The 16,867-nt window shown below is 38.4% G+C and overlaps 1 long non-coding RNA gene across 1 annotated transcript in view; it reads left to right on the top strand.

The window, feature by feature from the left end:
• The window catches only part of LOC127484919 (uncharacterized), a 695,554-nt gene that overhangs the window by 393,019 nt on the left and 285,668 nt on the right, over window positions 1-16,867 (top strand). The window lies entirely within an intron of this gene.

The raw sequence follows: 16,867 nt of genomic DNA, 5'->3' as shown, positions 1-16,867 counted from the left end.
ATAATTACAAGCCTTGAAGAAAATGAGTCATTTAACCCAGAGTTTCCCAAATGAAATTCCCAGTGGAACTCCTTATCTGTTTTTCACGGAGATTTTTTTCTTGGGAATAATGTTAGATTTCTAGAACAGTTACACAGAGAGTGCAGCAGAGTTCCCATATACCCCTTAACCAGTTTCAGCTTCCTCTAATTGTTGTCACCTTCTGTTATCATGAAATATTTGTCAACTATAGGAAATCACTCTTGATAATTAACTAAGCTCCAGACTTTATATTACTAGCTTTATATTGATGTATTTTTCTTTTAAAAATTATTTATTATTTGAGAGAGTTGGAAGGGGAGGGGAAACAAAGGAACTTCCATCTGATGGTTCATTCCCCAAGTGCCTGCAAAGGCCCTGGGCAGAATCCCGGAGGACCAGAAGCCCACACTGCATTTGGTTCTCACATGTGGTTTGTGAGGCTTTCTCAGACTTTATTTTCATAATCTTGCCACTTTTGAGAAATAATGATCAAACTTTTTGCAGAATGTTCTTCACATTGAGTATGCATGATGTCATTTATTATGATTAGACTAGGACATTGAATTTACAGGAAAAAAAAATCACATAGTGTCCTCCTCATGCCATTATATTGAGGAGGTGGCGCCTGATAACAGCATGGCCCATTACTGGTAATATTAACATCAGTTACGTGGTTAAGTAGTGTTACTCAGGTTTTGGCCACTGGGAAATTCTTTCTCCCTCTGTGTATTCTGTTTTTCACAAGTGAGCCCCTAAATCCAGGTAACCCTCAAAGGCCCTGTTCCTGTTTAAATGTAATTCTTATTAACATTTTGTACAACTAGTTACTTTGCTGTAATATAATTTGGAAAACACTGCTCTGGATAAATACAGATTATTTAACCAATGTGGGTTTTTTTTTTTTTTCCCATTTGGCTCAACTAGATGTATTTTGAACAAATCATATCAAAATTCCTCTGTACTTCACGGATTATACTAGGAGTTTTTAAAGCATTCCCAATGTCTTCTAATTCATTAATTATTCAAAAATGAAATTTGTTTAGTGAAATGTGATTTTTTACATGATGAAGAGTGTGTTTTTATGTCTAGTTTTTTTGCTTTTATCTTTACTTTGAACAAAGCATGATGTTAGCAAACAATGGAATATTAGAAATGTTGGAGGTATTGGAGGTCATACTGTTCTTTCCTATAGAGACAATGAAATTGATGTATTAAAATAGTTCTGGACTCTGCTAGGGCTGCTCAAATCATGGAGAGTGTAACTCTGAAACCATTTCTTGCCTTGTGGACAAGGAGTGTTCCTCAGATACCGTGAAGTGACTTGCTTCTACTTCTGTGGTTTATGTGGGTGATAAGAAAGAGCAGCAGAGTTCATGAAAGTGAAATGAAGGAAGGCTGTACTGTTGGTAGAGGGCTAGTTGTAAAGTCTGAGTACAAAGCAGTACACTTTAACATGGGACCCATTATGATGGCGAGTTACTAGGTTGAAACTAAACTATCAAAAGATTTACATGGTTATTGCAGATACTGAGAGGAAGTGTCCTTTCAGAGTTATTTGTGACTATTGTAATTGACCTTATCAGTTAGGAAAACCATTGGTCACCTAAATTAAGGCCCAGTACAATGATATTCTTTTCTCCATGTATCTCTAAAATGAATTTATCTTGTGTGTCTGAAATTTTCCCATTAGATATATAACGTTGTGGCTTGTAGCTTGGTACCTTATTAACATGCTCTTGAAAAAACAGAAGACAAAAAGTGCAAAATCGTCATTTAGAGGATTCCTAGTGACATAGTGGGATAAGAGATTATTATAGGGCATAGGGAGGCAAAGAAGGAAGGGACTGAGTTTTTCTTAAAGATGGGTAAGTTTTATACCAAGGAAGGAGAAAGGTGATGAGAGTATATTTAAGGCAGTCTTCAACACTTTGCTTAGAGGGATGCCTGGTGCAATACTTTTCAGTTATTCTAATTTCCCCCAGTTTTCCTTTTGCTAAGTTAATGCCAAGATATTCTTACAGACTGAACTCTCTGGGTATGTGTATATATATATATATATGCACATATATACACACATATATGTATATATATATATTTGGATGAAATGTATCTATCATAACATCACTTAAGATGTGGCTATTGTAGCAAAAGGTGTCGTCATCATTCACTTATTGGTGTGTTTATTTTGTACACAGGACTGTGCTACCCTGTAGAGTCCTTAGTGTGGGGAGGCACTCAAGCAAATGAGAGCCTAAATAACTGGGTTCAAATCTCACTTGAACCATTTCTTCATTGTGAGTCCTTGAGAAAGTTCTAAACTTCTTATGCCTTAGTTTTGCTAACTGTAGATGGAGATACTAGTACTCATTTCACACAAGCACACACACAAAGCTATGTGATTGATTCATAGGAGAAACTCTCCAAATAACAATTGTCTATGTTATATAAATAATAGGTGTGGGAGACAATTATGGAGGTTCCAAATGCCTAACAATATCCCTGGTCGTTTACTCTGACCTATGTCAAAATGAAAGAAATTAAGGATAATTTTTTCCACAAATCTAAATTTATTCAATTTAATTATTTAAAAAAATTAAGATTTATTTATGTATTTGAGAGGCAGAGAAAGAGAGAGAGACAGACTGACAGACAGATAGGTCTTCCATCTGCTGGCTCACTCCCCAGATGGCTGCAATGGCTAGAGCTGCGCAGATCTGAAGCCTGGAGCCAAGAGCTTCTTCTGGGTCTCCTACATGGGTGCAGGGGCCCAAGGACTTGGCCATCTTCCACTGCTTTCCCAGGCCATAGCAGAGGGCTGGATAGGAAGAGGAGCAGCCGGGACTCAAACCAGCACCCATATGGGGTGCCAGCACTGTGAGCACTATGCCACAGCGCCAGCCCCCAATTTAAATTTCTTTATTCTAATATTATTCCCTCCTGTATGTTGTAAAATATCCTTTTGAAGATCACAAATGATTTTTAAAAGATCTTTCCTAGGGCACAGTATTTTGCCAGTAGCCAAAATAAAACTTAAAATCTTACTGGTATGTTAAAATCAAGTACTTGTAAGCACTGCTATAAAAAATAGTGTAATATACAGGCATGGAAAGCCATGACATGGTGGCAAAAAACAATCTAAATGAAAGATCCTGGTGAACAAGACCCCAGCAGAAGGAACAGGCCATCAAGGAGAGAGGCGCCTTTCTCCGAAGGGAGGAAGGAACCTCCACTGTGATACGGCCTTGACTAAACAAGTTCAGAGTCGGTGAACTCAAGGGGCTTCCATAGCCTAGACAGCTCATAGCAAGTCTCGGGTGATTGCTGACATCATAAATAAGAGTGCCAATTGTTAAATCAACAACGGGAGTCACTGGGTACAGGCTCCCCACGTAGGATCTCTGTCCTTAATGTGTTTTACTATGAAACTTAAAAACAACACTACTAGTCGAACAATACCCTATACCTTGTGCGGTTGTGTGAGTACAGCCTGTTGAAATCCTTGCTTAGTATATACTAAGTTGATCTTCAGTATATGAAGGTAATTGAAAATGAAACTCGATGAAGGGCGGGATGGGAGAGGGGAGGGCCACGGGAGGGAGGGAGTTTGTGGGGGGGGGAAGCCACAACAATACAAAAGTTGCAGTTTGTAAATTCACATTGATTAAATAAAAAAAAACTATATAACAAACAAAAGAAAAAGAAACAGAAAAAAAGAACTTAATACTTTACCCTTTTAGTATTTTTTATGTTCTACTTAAAACTATTGGTTGAACTCTGTAATTAATACACAATTACTCTTAGGTGTTTAATTAATGCTATAACTGGTACTCAAATAGTATTTTACACTTTGTGTTTCTGTGTGGGTGCAAACTGTTGAAATCTTTACTTAATATATGCTAAATTGATCTTCTGTATATAAAGATAATTGAAAATTAATCTTGATGTGAATGGAAGGGGAGAGGGAATGGGAGAGGGGAGTGTTGTGGGTGGGAGGGAAGTTATGGGAGGGGAAGCTATTGTAATCCATAAGCTGTACTTTGGAAATTTATGTTCATTAAATAAAATAAAATATAAAAATAGTGTAATATAAAGGTTTGTATCCCCCCAAAATTCATTTGTTGATATCCTAATCCCCAAGGTGATGATTTTAGGAAATGGGGCATATGGGAGGCAATTAGGTTATGAAAGCAGAGTGTTCATAAATAGGATTTGCTTGTGCTTATAAGAGACCTGAGAGAAACACTTGACTTTTTCTGCCATGTGTGGGTACAGTAAAAGACTACGAATCAGAGGATTTTGCTTTTAGTCAGGTGCAGTGTCTGGTGGTGTGAGGAGATATCAGTAGAAATTCTAAATGAGCCTGGGGTTTTGGGACTGTAGTTCAGATGAGAACATAGGAAGAGAGGTTTGAGAATAATCAGTATAGAAGTTACAGTCGAAACTGTGAAAATGAATATTGCTAAGAAACAGAGAATAATGAGAGACAGGTTTAAGAATATCTTAAGAAACTAAAAATTTCACGTGATTAGATAACACAGAGGCCAGAAGTCAGGTGAAAAGGCAAGAGTGTTTCAAAAGAATCAGAAGACAGCAGTGACATCACGAGAAATGAGGCAAGAGAACTTGTGAAGGAAATATGGTAAACAGTGTACAATCCTTAAAGAAAGGAGGCAAATGAACTACTGAATTTGACAGGACCAAATCAACAATGACCTTCTTCTAGAAGGCCTGTTTCGTGGAGTGATCGAAAAACGCATTTTGCAAAGGAGGCAATTGGGGTGAGAGAACACTAGAACAAGGGGGAACTTTTTAGTGGTGGAGTGGGAACATTACTTTTTGTACCTAAGATTCAAAGATACTGTCTTAATTTTTAAAACAGGCATCCAAGAAACCATGATTTCATGGGCATATTATCGGAATTGTTGTTAAGGACCCAGCAGGTTTTTAAAAAATTTCTAATCATGAATATTAGAAGAAAATGAACTTTAATAGTCTTTCAAAATATGTGGGAGGATGTAGGATGAAGAAGAAAATCGCAAGGATACAAGAACCATTCATTAGCAGTTTCAGAAAAGGAAAGTTTAAAAGGAGGGAGGGGAATGCTGAGAGTTCTTTCAAGGAGATTACAGTGCTATTTTTAGCTCTGCATTAAACCTTCCTCTGTCAAATTTAGTTTATTCTCTACAGAGAAGGGAATATGCGTTATGTAGGTATATGAAGAAGCAAGGCTATGAGGTAATTAATTCTCCTTTCAGAATAAACAGTAAAGGATTATACAAGCTGATTAACACTTGAAATAAGTTCTTTTGGAGAAATTCTTGCTTACTAACCACTTTCTATGGAAGTGTTGACACGTTGCCATTGATATAAAAAAGGTGATAACCTTCAATTAGCCTTTTCCTATATTTTGAGGCCTTTTCAGGACTATTTGATTTCTGGTAACTCTGATGTAGATAAATAGAGAGAGCAATAGAATTATCAACACAGTCTGTATAGTATGGGGAAGCCGAACAAGAACCCTTACAATTATGGGATTTTACATAGGAATAAATCTGCAGTCCCCACTAACCTTGAGTCTGATGGGGAACCCACTTAGGCCTGTGAAGTGTTCCCCTCCTCGGACTGTCAAAACACCTGGACTCAATTTGGCAACGTGGAGCACTGGCCAGCTTCTATCAGGCAGGCAGCTGGCTCTAGGAATGCTGCAGCTCTTTCTGTGGATGAGGAGTGGTTCATGGGGCTGAGTGGATACCCTGCTCCCTGTGATTGTCAGTACTCTGCACATCATGACTGTGGGAATTATGTGCCTGTGCAATAGGGTGTTGGGTGTGGCTGTATCTTTGGACAATCACTGTGTGTCTGGCTTCAGAGGTTCAGAATTCACTGACTCCCTGGGGTGGGTCATTGCAGAGGGTTCTGTGCTCACACGGAGGAGCATGTAGATCATTTGTGTAGCTCATGTGCCTGCATGGGTGGGGTGTGTAACCAATGTGTGCTTACCCTGGGCAGTTGGCTCACCTTGACAGAAAGGAACTGAGGCTGTGGATCGGGACCACAGATGTGATCATACCCTTCCCCTTGCTGACTGTAGAGGAGATCTACCACACCCAGTTGGTGTGTCATTCTGGGCTCTTGCCCTACACTATAGAACTCACCAGAGCTCCCTGGTCCTATGCAGCACACACCTCTGGATATCCACTCCATTAAGCCACAGAGACATATTTCAAAGTAAAAGCCATTAGAGGAGAAAACCAACAGATGTTTCCACAAATGCCTATAAAAAAAGAGTAAAACTTCAAGAAACAAGAACAAGGAAGACAGTATGCCTACCCAAAAGGAATACATCACTACTTCAACATTAGAATGTGAAAATGAAGAGATTGAAGAAATGCCTCAAAATCATTTCAAAAGAATGATTATAAGATTACTCAAACATAGAAATAAATGTATGAGTTAAATAAATCCATACATGACTTGGATGAGAAATTCTGCTAGGAGGTAGAGAGATTGAAGAGAAATCAAACTTGCATATTATAAATGAAGTATTCTATATGTCAAATAAAAAATAAGTGAAAAGCATCAACAACAGACTGAGTGAGGCAGGGGAAAGAATATCCAAACTAGAAGACAAATCCTTAGAAATATCTCAGACAGAAAAAAGGGAAGAAAACATTAGGAAAACTGAATATAATGTTTGGGATCTATGGGATACTGTCAAATGACCAAATAATACATGTCTCAGGAGTTCCTGAAGGTGTAGAAAGAGAGAAAAGAGGATCTATTCAGTGAAATAATAGCATGAAACATTCCTAATTTGGAGAGAGATAGGAGCATCTGAGTACAGGAAGCAGATAGAACTCCTAATACACATGACCAGAAAAGATCTTCACCATGACACATTATAGTCAAATTTGAAAAGTAAAACACAAAGAAAAGACCCTAAAATGTGCATGAGAGAAATTCTGGATTACTTTCAAAGGATCTTTATTAAGATTGACAGCTGATTTCTCATCAGAAACCCTATGGTCTATGAGAAAATGGAGAGACATAGTCCAAGTGCTAAAAGAAAAGAAACTGTCAATCCAGAATACCCTGCAAAGCTCTCATTTATCAATGAAAGTGAAATAAAAACTTTCCCAAAAAACCCACAGAAATTGAAAGAATTTGTTAAAACTCATCCAACCTTACAATTGGTACTTAAGGATGTGCAACACACAAAAAGAGAGAAAGATAGCAACATGGAAGGAAACTCAAATAATAGGAATACTTATGGGAAAATGGCAGGACCAAGTTGTTACTTACCAAGAATTATGGTGAATGTAAATGGCCTAAATTCTCCAATTAAAAGATACAGATTCACTGAGGGGATTAAAAAGCAAGACACATCCATTTGCTGCCTATATGAAATACCTCACCAATAAAGATACATACAGACTGAAAGTTGAGATTACGGAAAATGATATTCTATGTGAATGGAAAATAGGAAAAGAGCAGGAGTAGCCATATAAATATCAGACAAAAAAAGACTTTAATATAAAAACTGTTAAAGAGACTAAGAAGGACATTAGGTAGTGATTGAGGGACCAACTCAACAGGAAGATGTGACTGTAGTAAATGTATATCCACCCAATGCTATGGCACTTGGCTATTTTTAAAACAAATATTAATGGGTATAGGTGGAGAAATGGGCTTCAATACAATAATAATGGGGGGCCTCAGCACCCCAATTTTTGTCAATAGGTAGATCAACTAGATAAAAAATCAACTAAAGAAAGAAGAGAATTAGTCTACAGCCATACCACCTGAACAAGCCCGATCTTGGAAGCCAAGCAGGATTGGGCCTGGTTAGTATTTGGATGGGAGAAACAAGAGGACTAGGCTACACAGTTGACCAAATGGACAATGGAATGAAGATGAAATCAACAACTTAAGAATCTTTAGAAAATATGAAAACACATGTAGGCAAACAACATGATCCTGAATGAACAGCAAGTCATAGAAGAAATCAAAGGAGAAACAAACCAAGATGAGAGCACAACATATCAAAATTTATGGAATACAATGAAATCAGTGTTGAGGACTTTATAGCAATTAGTTCCAAGTTCACTAGGAATCAAAAGAGAGTAGGAATAGCTAAAATACTCCTAAACAATAGAAATAAAATTGGCGGCATCACAGTACCCAATTTCAAGAATATTACAGGGCAATTGTAATCAAAACAGCTTGGTACTGGCACAAGAATAGATATGTTAAGCAATGAAACAGTCCAGAGACCCTGGAAATCAATCCACACATCTACAACTAACTAACCTTTGACATGTGAGCTGAAGTCAATCCCTGGAGAAAGGATGATAGCTTCAAGAAATGATGTTGAGAAAATTGAATCTCTGCATGAAGAAACATGAAAAAAGGATCCTACCTTATACTCTATACAAAATCAATTCAAAATGGATCAAGGATCGAAATATAAGATCTAAAACCATCAAATTACTGAAGAAAAACATAGCAGAAACACTGCAAGTGATTAGCACAAAGAATTCTTGGAAAAGACACCAGAAGCATAAACTGAAAAGGCAAACATTTGAGGTAAGTCACAAATAAAATTTTAAACTTTGTTGTAGGCACATTTTTACAAAAAGATAGGAGGACACTTCTCATTTGGGTCATCATGGCATAGACACATTTCTCCCTATTCTATCTGCCAAATATAGGTTAAATTCTGGATACATATATAACAAATGTAAGACTCTGAAATATGAGGGGAAGAAGGCAAACCACTCAGGCACTTCAGCATTTCAGGAATGACACAATGGTGAGTTCCTGGGTTTTCTTTCTTCAACCCATATACCCTAGAGTGGGTGCTGGACAAGCCTGCAACCCAGAAACACATATACACGTAGCCCCTCCCCCAAATTGAAATGCATGAGAAAAACTTGTTCTTAGGCAAAAAGTCCAGGAAATGAGCAGCTGAACAAGAAAGAAACATTTTTGACAGTAACATCTTGTCGTGAGCGCCACTTGCCACGCAGCTTGACAAGCCTAATGCAACGTGTTGGACGGAGCATGGGGAAAAATCACACAGAATCATGAAAGTGTTTTCAATATAATTTATTGTTCAGTACCACTCAATATATATATTCAATTCACACATGTAAAGGTCAGTACCACTCAATATGTTATTAGTCCACAGGTCATAACACACATCTAGGAGTAAGACAATCTCTAAAAATATCCAGCAATAGTAACATGTATGAAGCATCGAAAGCATAATCTATCTAAACACTCATGGCTAAGGGTGTAATACCAGTGCTGCATTCTCAATGTTCGTATCACAGTCATGAAAAGTCCAGAGTCCAAAGTCCCTGTTACCACTCAGAGACGGATCTCAGAAGTCACTATGGCAGTAGTTGTGAGATGGCCGGCACTCCGGGCAGTAGGCTTGATGGTGAAGGGTTGGAGAAGTCACAGCTAAGAAGTCTGGTCCAGCTCCAATGTCACCTCTGGCAGCGGCTGGGATGTCCAGGCGAGGTTGGATTCAGTGGAGTGGCAAGCAGAGTTTTGGTTAGCAAAGACTTGGGCAGAGTTTCAGCAAGATGAGGTGGATCCACTTGACCATCACTCACACTGAGCCATGGTCCCTGAGGGGTGAGCAGTTGTGAGGCTTGCCTTTTTATCCCCCTGTGGAGTAGGTGGGTGGTGTTTTCTAGAGTGTCACCAATCACAGGCTCATCTATTGGGGTGTCACCAATCACAGGCTCATCTATTGGGGTGTCACCAACCATATGTTGGCGTTTGGGTGTGACCAATGGTGGTCTTCTGGGTGTGGCCAATCGTGGTGCAGTCGTGTGGGTGAAGTAATGTAGTAGTCAGCTGGTTGGCTTCTCCTTATGATGTAATATCCTCCTGTCCTTATCAGGCTCCACCACTCGTGTCTGTTCTGACAGATCGTCTGGGCAGTTCCTGGTGCTTAGTGGCCTTTGCTTAAGTAACTCCATTTTGGTTTTGCTTTGCAGCCTTAGCTTAAGTAACTCAATATTGGTTTTGTTTTTTCTCTTTCCTTTTGGCTTAGCAGTGCTCCATAACTCTTTTGGGACTCCTGTGGGATTCTCCACACTTCCCTACTCATACATCACTGCACACCATTCTGTTCCTATCAGCAGAGGTCAAGTGGGTAGCCTAGATTTCTGCCTTCATCTACTGGTGATGAGATGCTCCTCTGTCTTCCCACTGTGTGGTGTGCAATGAGACAAAATTTAGAAACTAAATTTTCAGCACTTCTCAGAAGTAATGAGATGGTTCTTTGCATACCACTACCTCCCATCATGTCAAGTAGAAACCACGTGGGATGACTGCATTTCCATACACACCCAGAAGGAATTAATTAAGCTTCCTTTTTAAAAATATTTTTATTTGAATGGCAGAGGCAGAGGCAGAGGCAGAGGGAAAGAGATCTTTTATCTACTGGTTCAGTCCCCAAATGGCTGCAATGGCTTGAGCTGGGCTGATCTGAAGCCAGGAGCCAGGACTTTCCTCCAGGTCTCCCACATGGGTGCAGGGGCCCAAGCACTTGGGCCATCTTCTACTGTTTTTCCAGTTTCATTAGCAGGAAGCTGGATCGAAAGTAGAGCAGCTGTGACTTGAACGAGTGCCCATATGTGATGTTTGCACTGCAGGTGGCAGCTTTACCTGTTATGTCACAGTGCCAATACCTCCCATACTCTCTAAACACTGTATGTGTAGACTGAATGGGGAACTTCACCTTTCATACCTGCCTGATAGTAAAGAAGCTGGGCCCAACTGTCCTTACCAAGATAGTGACAATGGATCACTGCTAAAATAGAATACAGGGGCTGGTGCTGTGGTATAGCAGGTAAAGCCACCACTGGTGGTGCCAGCATCCCTTATGGGCACCAATTCAAGTCCCAGCTGCTCCACTTCTGATCTAGCTCCCTGCTAATGTACCTGGGAAAGCAGCAGAGGATGGCCCAAGTGCTTGGGCCCCTGTACCCATGTGGGAGACCTGGAAGAAGTTCCTGGCTCCTTGGCTTTGGACCGGCCCAGCTCTGATCTTTGTGCCAATTTGGGGTATGATCCCATGGATGGACAATCTCTCTCTTTATCATTTCTCTGTCTCTGTAACTCTGCCTTTCAAATAAATAAATAAATCATTAAAAACAGAATACATAAATAACATACAAAGTCTCATAATACATTGAATGTCCAAGACAGAATTTAAAATCAGTGTATGAAGAACCAAGGATATTTCAGCCCCAATGGGAAAATACCATTAATGCATGCTAACACTAGCTAATAGAATCAGAAAGGGAGAGAACGATCCATCATGGGAAGCGGGATACACAGTAGACTCATAGAATGGCAGATGTCCTAAATAGCACTCTGGCCTCAGAATCAGCCCTTAAGGCATTCAGATATGGCTGAAGAGCCCATGAGAGTATTTCAGGCATGGAAAGCCAAGACACCCTGTAAAAACAAAAAAGAAGACCTAAATGAAAGATCTCTGCGAGTGAGATCCCAGTGGAAAGAACGGGCCCATCAAAGAGGGAGGTAACTTTCTCTGAAGGGAAGAGAGAACTTCCACTTTGACTATGACCCTGTCGGAATAAGATCGAAGTCGGCAAACTCAAAAGGCTTCCATAGCCTTGGCAACTCATGACTAGAGCCTAGGGAGATTACTGACGCCATAAATAAGAATGTCAAATTGTTAAGTCAACAACAGGAGTCACTGTGTACTTACTTCTCATGTGGGATCCGTCCTTAGTGTGTTGTCCAATGTGAATTAATGCTATAACTAGTACTGAAACAGTATTTTACACTTTGTGCTTCTGTGTGGGTGCAAACTGATGAAATCTTTACTTAATATATACTGAATTGATCTTCTATATATAAAGAGAATTGAAAATGAATCTTGATGTGAATGGAATGGGAGAGGGAGCGGGAGATGGGAGGGGTGTGAGTGGGAGGGAAATTATTGGGGGGGAGGAAGCCATTGTAATCCATAAACTGTACTTTGAAAATTTATATTTACTAAATAAAAAATAAATTAACAAAAAGATAAAAGAACATATATCTTAAAATATCAGAAATGAAACCATAACTATCAGGGCATGCATCACTTATGAAAGAGGAATAATAATAGCACCAGAGCCTATAATTTCCATCTGGGTTTTAGTACCCATTATCTGACTCCCTCTACCTACCACCTCCATATATATTCTATACCTGCATTGAAATATCATGGTATACATCAATATCTTGATGGTAGTAGTAATTTTATGCAGCTAAACATGGAATAAAATTGCACAAAACTCTCTCCCACCCTCTCACACACATGCTCATACAATCCAGTATGTGCATATAAAACCAGTAAAATATGAATAAGGATTGTAGATGGTATAAATATCCGTTTCCTGATGTTCTGATTTTAATATTGTACTGTAGTAGTTATATAAGATGATACCACTGGGGAAAATTTGGTGAAGGGTGCTCAGAACCTCTGTGTAATATTCTTATGAATTCTTGGGAATCCATAATTATTTCTAAATAAGTGAAAAATATAATGAGATGCAGGTGAAATAATTTAAATAGTGTATTTTATGTAATATACCCCAGATGTTATTATTTTAACATGCTGTCAATGTGAAAACTTTATTAGTGAGTTATTTCATTAATTTAAATATGTGAGGAAAAAAACAGCTCCCATTCAGTGGTTCACTCCCCAAAAAGACCACAATGATCAGAGCTGAATCTGGCTGAAGCCAGGAGCAAGGAACACAATCCAGATATTTCACATGAGTGATAGAAGCTCAATTACTTGATCTTCACCATTACCTCCCATGGTATGCATTCAGGAAAATGGAAAATGGAGCCAGGAACTGGAGCTGAGAGTCAAACTTAGGAACTCTGTTTTGGGGCATAGGCATTTTCATGCTAGGCTACTTGGTTATTCTTATATAGGTATTTTGCATTTTAGTTTTTGTATCAAGTATTCAATATCAAATGATACATGACACATATAGCTACATTTCTTTGAAGATTTATTTATTTATATTTATTTATTTGAAAGGAAGAGTTACAGAAAGAGAGAGAGAGAGAGAGAGAGAGAGAGAGAGAGAGAGAGAAATCTTCTATCCACTGGTTCACTCCCCCAAAAGGCCACAACAGCTTGGTCTGGGCCAGGCCAAAGCCAGCAGCCTGGAACTCCATCCCAATCTCTCATGTGGGTGCAAGGGCTCAAGGTCTTGGGCCATCTTTCACTGCTTTTCCAAGCACATTGGAAGGGAGCTGGATAGGAAGTAAACCAGCCTGTACTCACATCAGCAGCCATGTGGGATGCCTGTAAGGGCTTACTGGTCACATTGTAGCTAGTGGCTATTGTACCAGACAGCTCAGGTCTGGAGAGATTAAAAGTGATTTGCTCCAAGTTACACAGCTAACATAGCATCTATTTATTCATTCATCTTTAATGAATTAAAGAATTAAAAGTCTACTATTTGCCGTGAATTCTGTGAGGGACAGTGAGTTAATAATGACATTTGTCTCACAGAGCAAAGAGAGTCCTCTAATTAAATGATCGAAATTCAGTGAAAAAAGTACAAACATTGAGATATGTACAAAGGTAAGTGGCTGACAAAGCAGGGAGTTATCATCTCTGGGTAAACAGATCAACAAAGACTCTGGAATAAACTACATTATTTATAAATTCATCTATTTTCCACTTTGATATTCTGATCATCAGTGAAGTTAAATAATAGTTTTGAAAGGGCCCTAGTTTCATGTGCTCCAGTTAATCATTTTAAGGCTCCTCGACCCTAAAAAATAAGAAACCTTCATAAACATTGCTCAAGAAAAAAGTTACTGCATACCTCTGTGTTGCTTCTCACCCCATCCCCAGATAGCTTCTCTCAGACTGTTCTCTAAAGCCAAGTGTTTTCATAGGGATAGATAGCTGTGATTCATGGTTAGTCTCATGATAAATTCAGGGTTTAAGTGTAGTTGTATGTCAGGAACACCTGCTTCAAAGTAAAATTGTATGGGGGTATTTTGAATGCTGCTTTTTTGAACATTGCATCCAGTGAGCTACTTTCAAGAAAGAAGAATAGGCGGATGCAGAAGACTGTGAAGTTTCCCATTTGTTATGGGGTGGGATGAATTCTCTTTTGTACTCAAATTCAACAGATTACTAGAAGAATGAAGAAGAAAATTACATTTAAGAAGCAAGCATTACAATTTATTTAACAGTATAAACGAGCATACTATAAAATGGGGAAAGGCAGAATTAAAAGATAAGTGTATTTTGGTGCAAAGAATTCTGGAATTCATATATATGAGGTTTTCAAGAAGCTTACAGTTCTATGAAATACATGAAATTGTTATCTTTATATTAATAAAAAAATTTTAAAATTTGCAGAAAGTGTATATTATGAGAAACCATGCATGGAATTCAAAACGTTCACATGAAAATAAATTTATAATTCCATTTTCCATGGCAATTTTAAAGGAATCTAGTACACAATGAGATAAAGCAAGAGAAGTGATTTACTCCATTACAGATGAACTAAAGAGGTAGCGCTCTTTGCTGCACTTTAGGGAATCCGGAGAAGTCATATAAAAGCACTGGATATTACTAAGTAAAAGGCAATGACTGCGAGAGTATCTGTGTGTATCTGTGATGGGCAGAGAGACTGGGGAAAAGACAAGAAAGGATCATTCTCAGGGAAGGAAGGAGTCTATGAAAATCCATGGATTTTCAAGACATCCAATGTTATCTTAGATATATAGACTCTTAGAGTAGGGGCAACGGTCCACTGAGTGTGGCAGGCCAGGGCCGAAGTTAGGGAATAATGGTCAAGAGGAAGTTTGGGCCAGATTGCAAAAGGCCTTGGTTGACAGGCTGAAACATTTTTATATTTTCCCAAGGGAAGGAATGATTCAGTAGAATTTCCTGCGTCAGTATTTACCAGCTCATTTGTGGCAGGCTCATACTTTCTGAAGCGCTTCAAATGCAGGAGGGGGTGTAGGACCTCACTCACAGATTTTTAAGATTCATGAGATTTGTGTTATTCCTCAGTGATTCCATTTAGTGTGTTTTCTAGTATTTTCCTTTAAGAGGCTTAGAGAGAATGATGTCAGTTTATATATAAATACTGTGTTGCTGCCCTAACAGGATATCTTGTGATAAAGTAATATCTGTATTAATGATGGAAGTACTAACAAACAGTTTAAAATTTTGCAGCTCTTATTATGTGCCAATAAATGGTGCAGAGAGAACTAGAGGTACACATGCAAAATTTAAACATCTACCTTGTACTATATACAAAATTAAAATGGATTGTAAACCTAAATGTAACAGATTACTCCTATATTGTCTTTTCTAAGAATTTTATAGTTTAAACTTTTGTGACTGTAGATTAGGTACTGTTTTCTTAGGTATGGTACCAAAAGCAAGGGCAACAAAACAACAAAGAGAAAAATCAGATTTCCTCAGGATTAAAGATGTTTAGTTTCAAAGCACACATTCTAAGACAGTGAGAAGATAACGCAGAATGGGAGAAAATATTTGCACATGATTTGTCTGAAAGGTATTGTCTACAGATTGTATATAAACAATGTTTACCAGTCAAAAAGACAAATGGGTCAGGCATTTGACCTAATAGTTCAGACACCGGTTAAGATACCTGTGCCTCACCCAAAAGCCTGGGTTTAGTACATGACTCTGTCTCCTGACTCCACATTCCTGCTAATGCAGACCTCTGGAGGCAGCTACAATAGCTCAGCTAGGTGGGTTCCTGCCACCCAAGTAGAATGCCTGAGTTGAGTTCTGGCTTTGGCCCTAGCTTGGGGCCATTGTGGCTATCTGAGAGTGAACAAGTGTATAGCAGCTCGCTCACTCGCTCTCTCTCTCTCTCTCTCTGCTTCTCAAAAAATTAGAATTTAAAAACAGATAACCTAATTAAAAATGGAATAAATCTTTATAGACATTTATTCAAATAAGAGGTACAAATGGCCAATGAGCACATGAAAAAATTTTCAAAATTCTAAGTCATTAGGGTCAGGGAAATCACATCTGCAGTGAGCTAGTGGTTTACATCAACTCAGATGACTTGAATAAAAGACAAAATAATAGCTGTTATCAATGATATGGAGGGGAAATTTCAGCTCATAAATTACTGGTAAGAATGTGAAGCAGCATAGACACTTTGAAAAACATTTTGACAGTTTTTCAAAATGTTTAATATAAAGTTACCATATGACCCTGCAGTACTGCAGTTATCTAGTCAAGAGAAATAAAAACATGTTTACATAAGAACTTGCATGTGGATGTAAATACAGGCATTATTCATAGCAATCAAAAAGTAAAAACAGTGTTTATCAACTGTGATTAGATTTTGTGAAAAATAAATGTTATATCCACACAAGGAAATAATAACAGTAAGAAGGATTGGGGTGTTGATAAATGCTATGTCATAGATGATGCTGTAGAATATTAAGTAAAGCAAGAGGCTAATCACAGAGACCACATTTTATGATTCGTTGTATATGAACTGTCAATACTGGACAACTATGCACAGGAAATAGATGAGTGGTTTCCTAGGGCTAGAGAGGTAGGGAAGAGGGGAGGTGAGTTCTGAAGCAAGGTGGGAGGAATAATGGGTAGTAACTGTTAACAGTTTTTCTGTTGGGGGGATTAAATGTTCTAAAATTAGGTTCTGGTCATCCTTGCAAAACTCTGAAAATGTACTAAAAATATTGAATAAAGCACTTTAAATTGGATGAATTTCAGTTTGTGAGTTATAGCTCAATTTTGAAATAATATTTAAAACTGTGT

The sequence above is a fragment of the Oryctolagus cuniculus genome, chromosome X (assembly GCF_964237555.1).
Source record: "Oryctolagus cuniculus chromosome X, mOryCun1.1, whole genome shotgun sequence".
Lineage (NCBI taxonomy): Eukaryota > Metazoa > Chordata > Mammalia > Lagomorpha > Leporidae > Oryctolagus > Oryctolagus cuniculus.
This window is presented reverse-complemented; position numbering and strand designations above follow the sequence as displayed.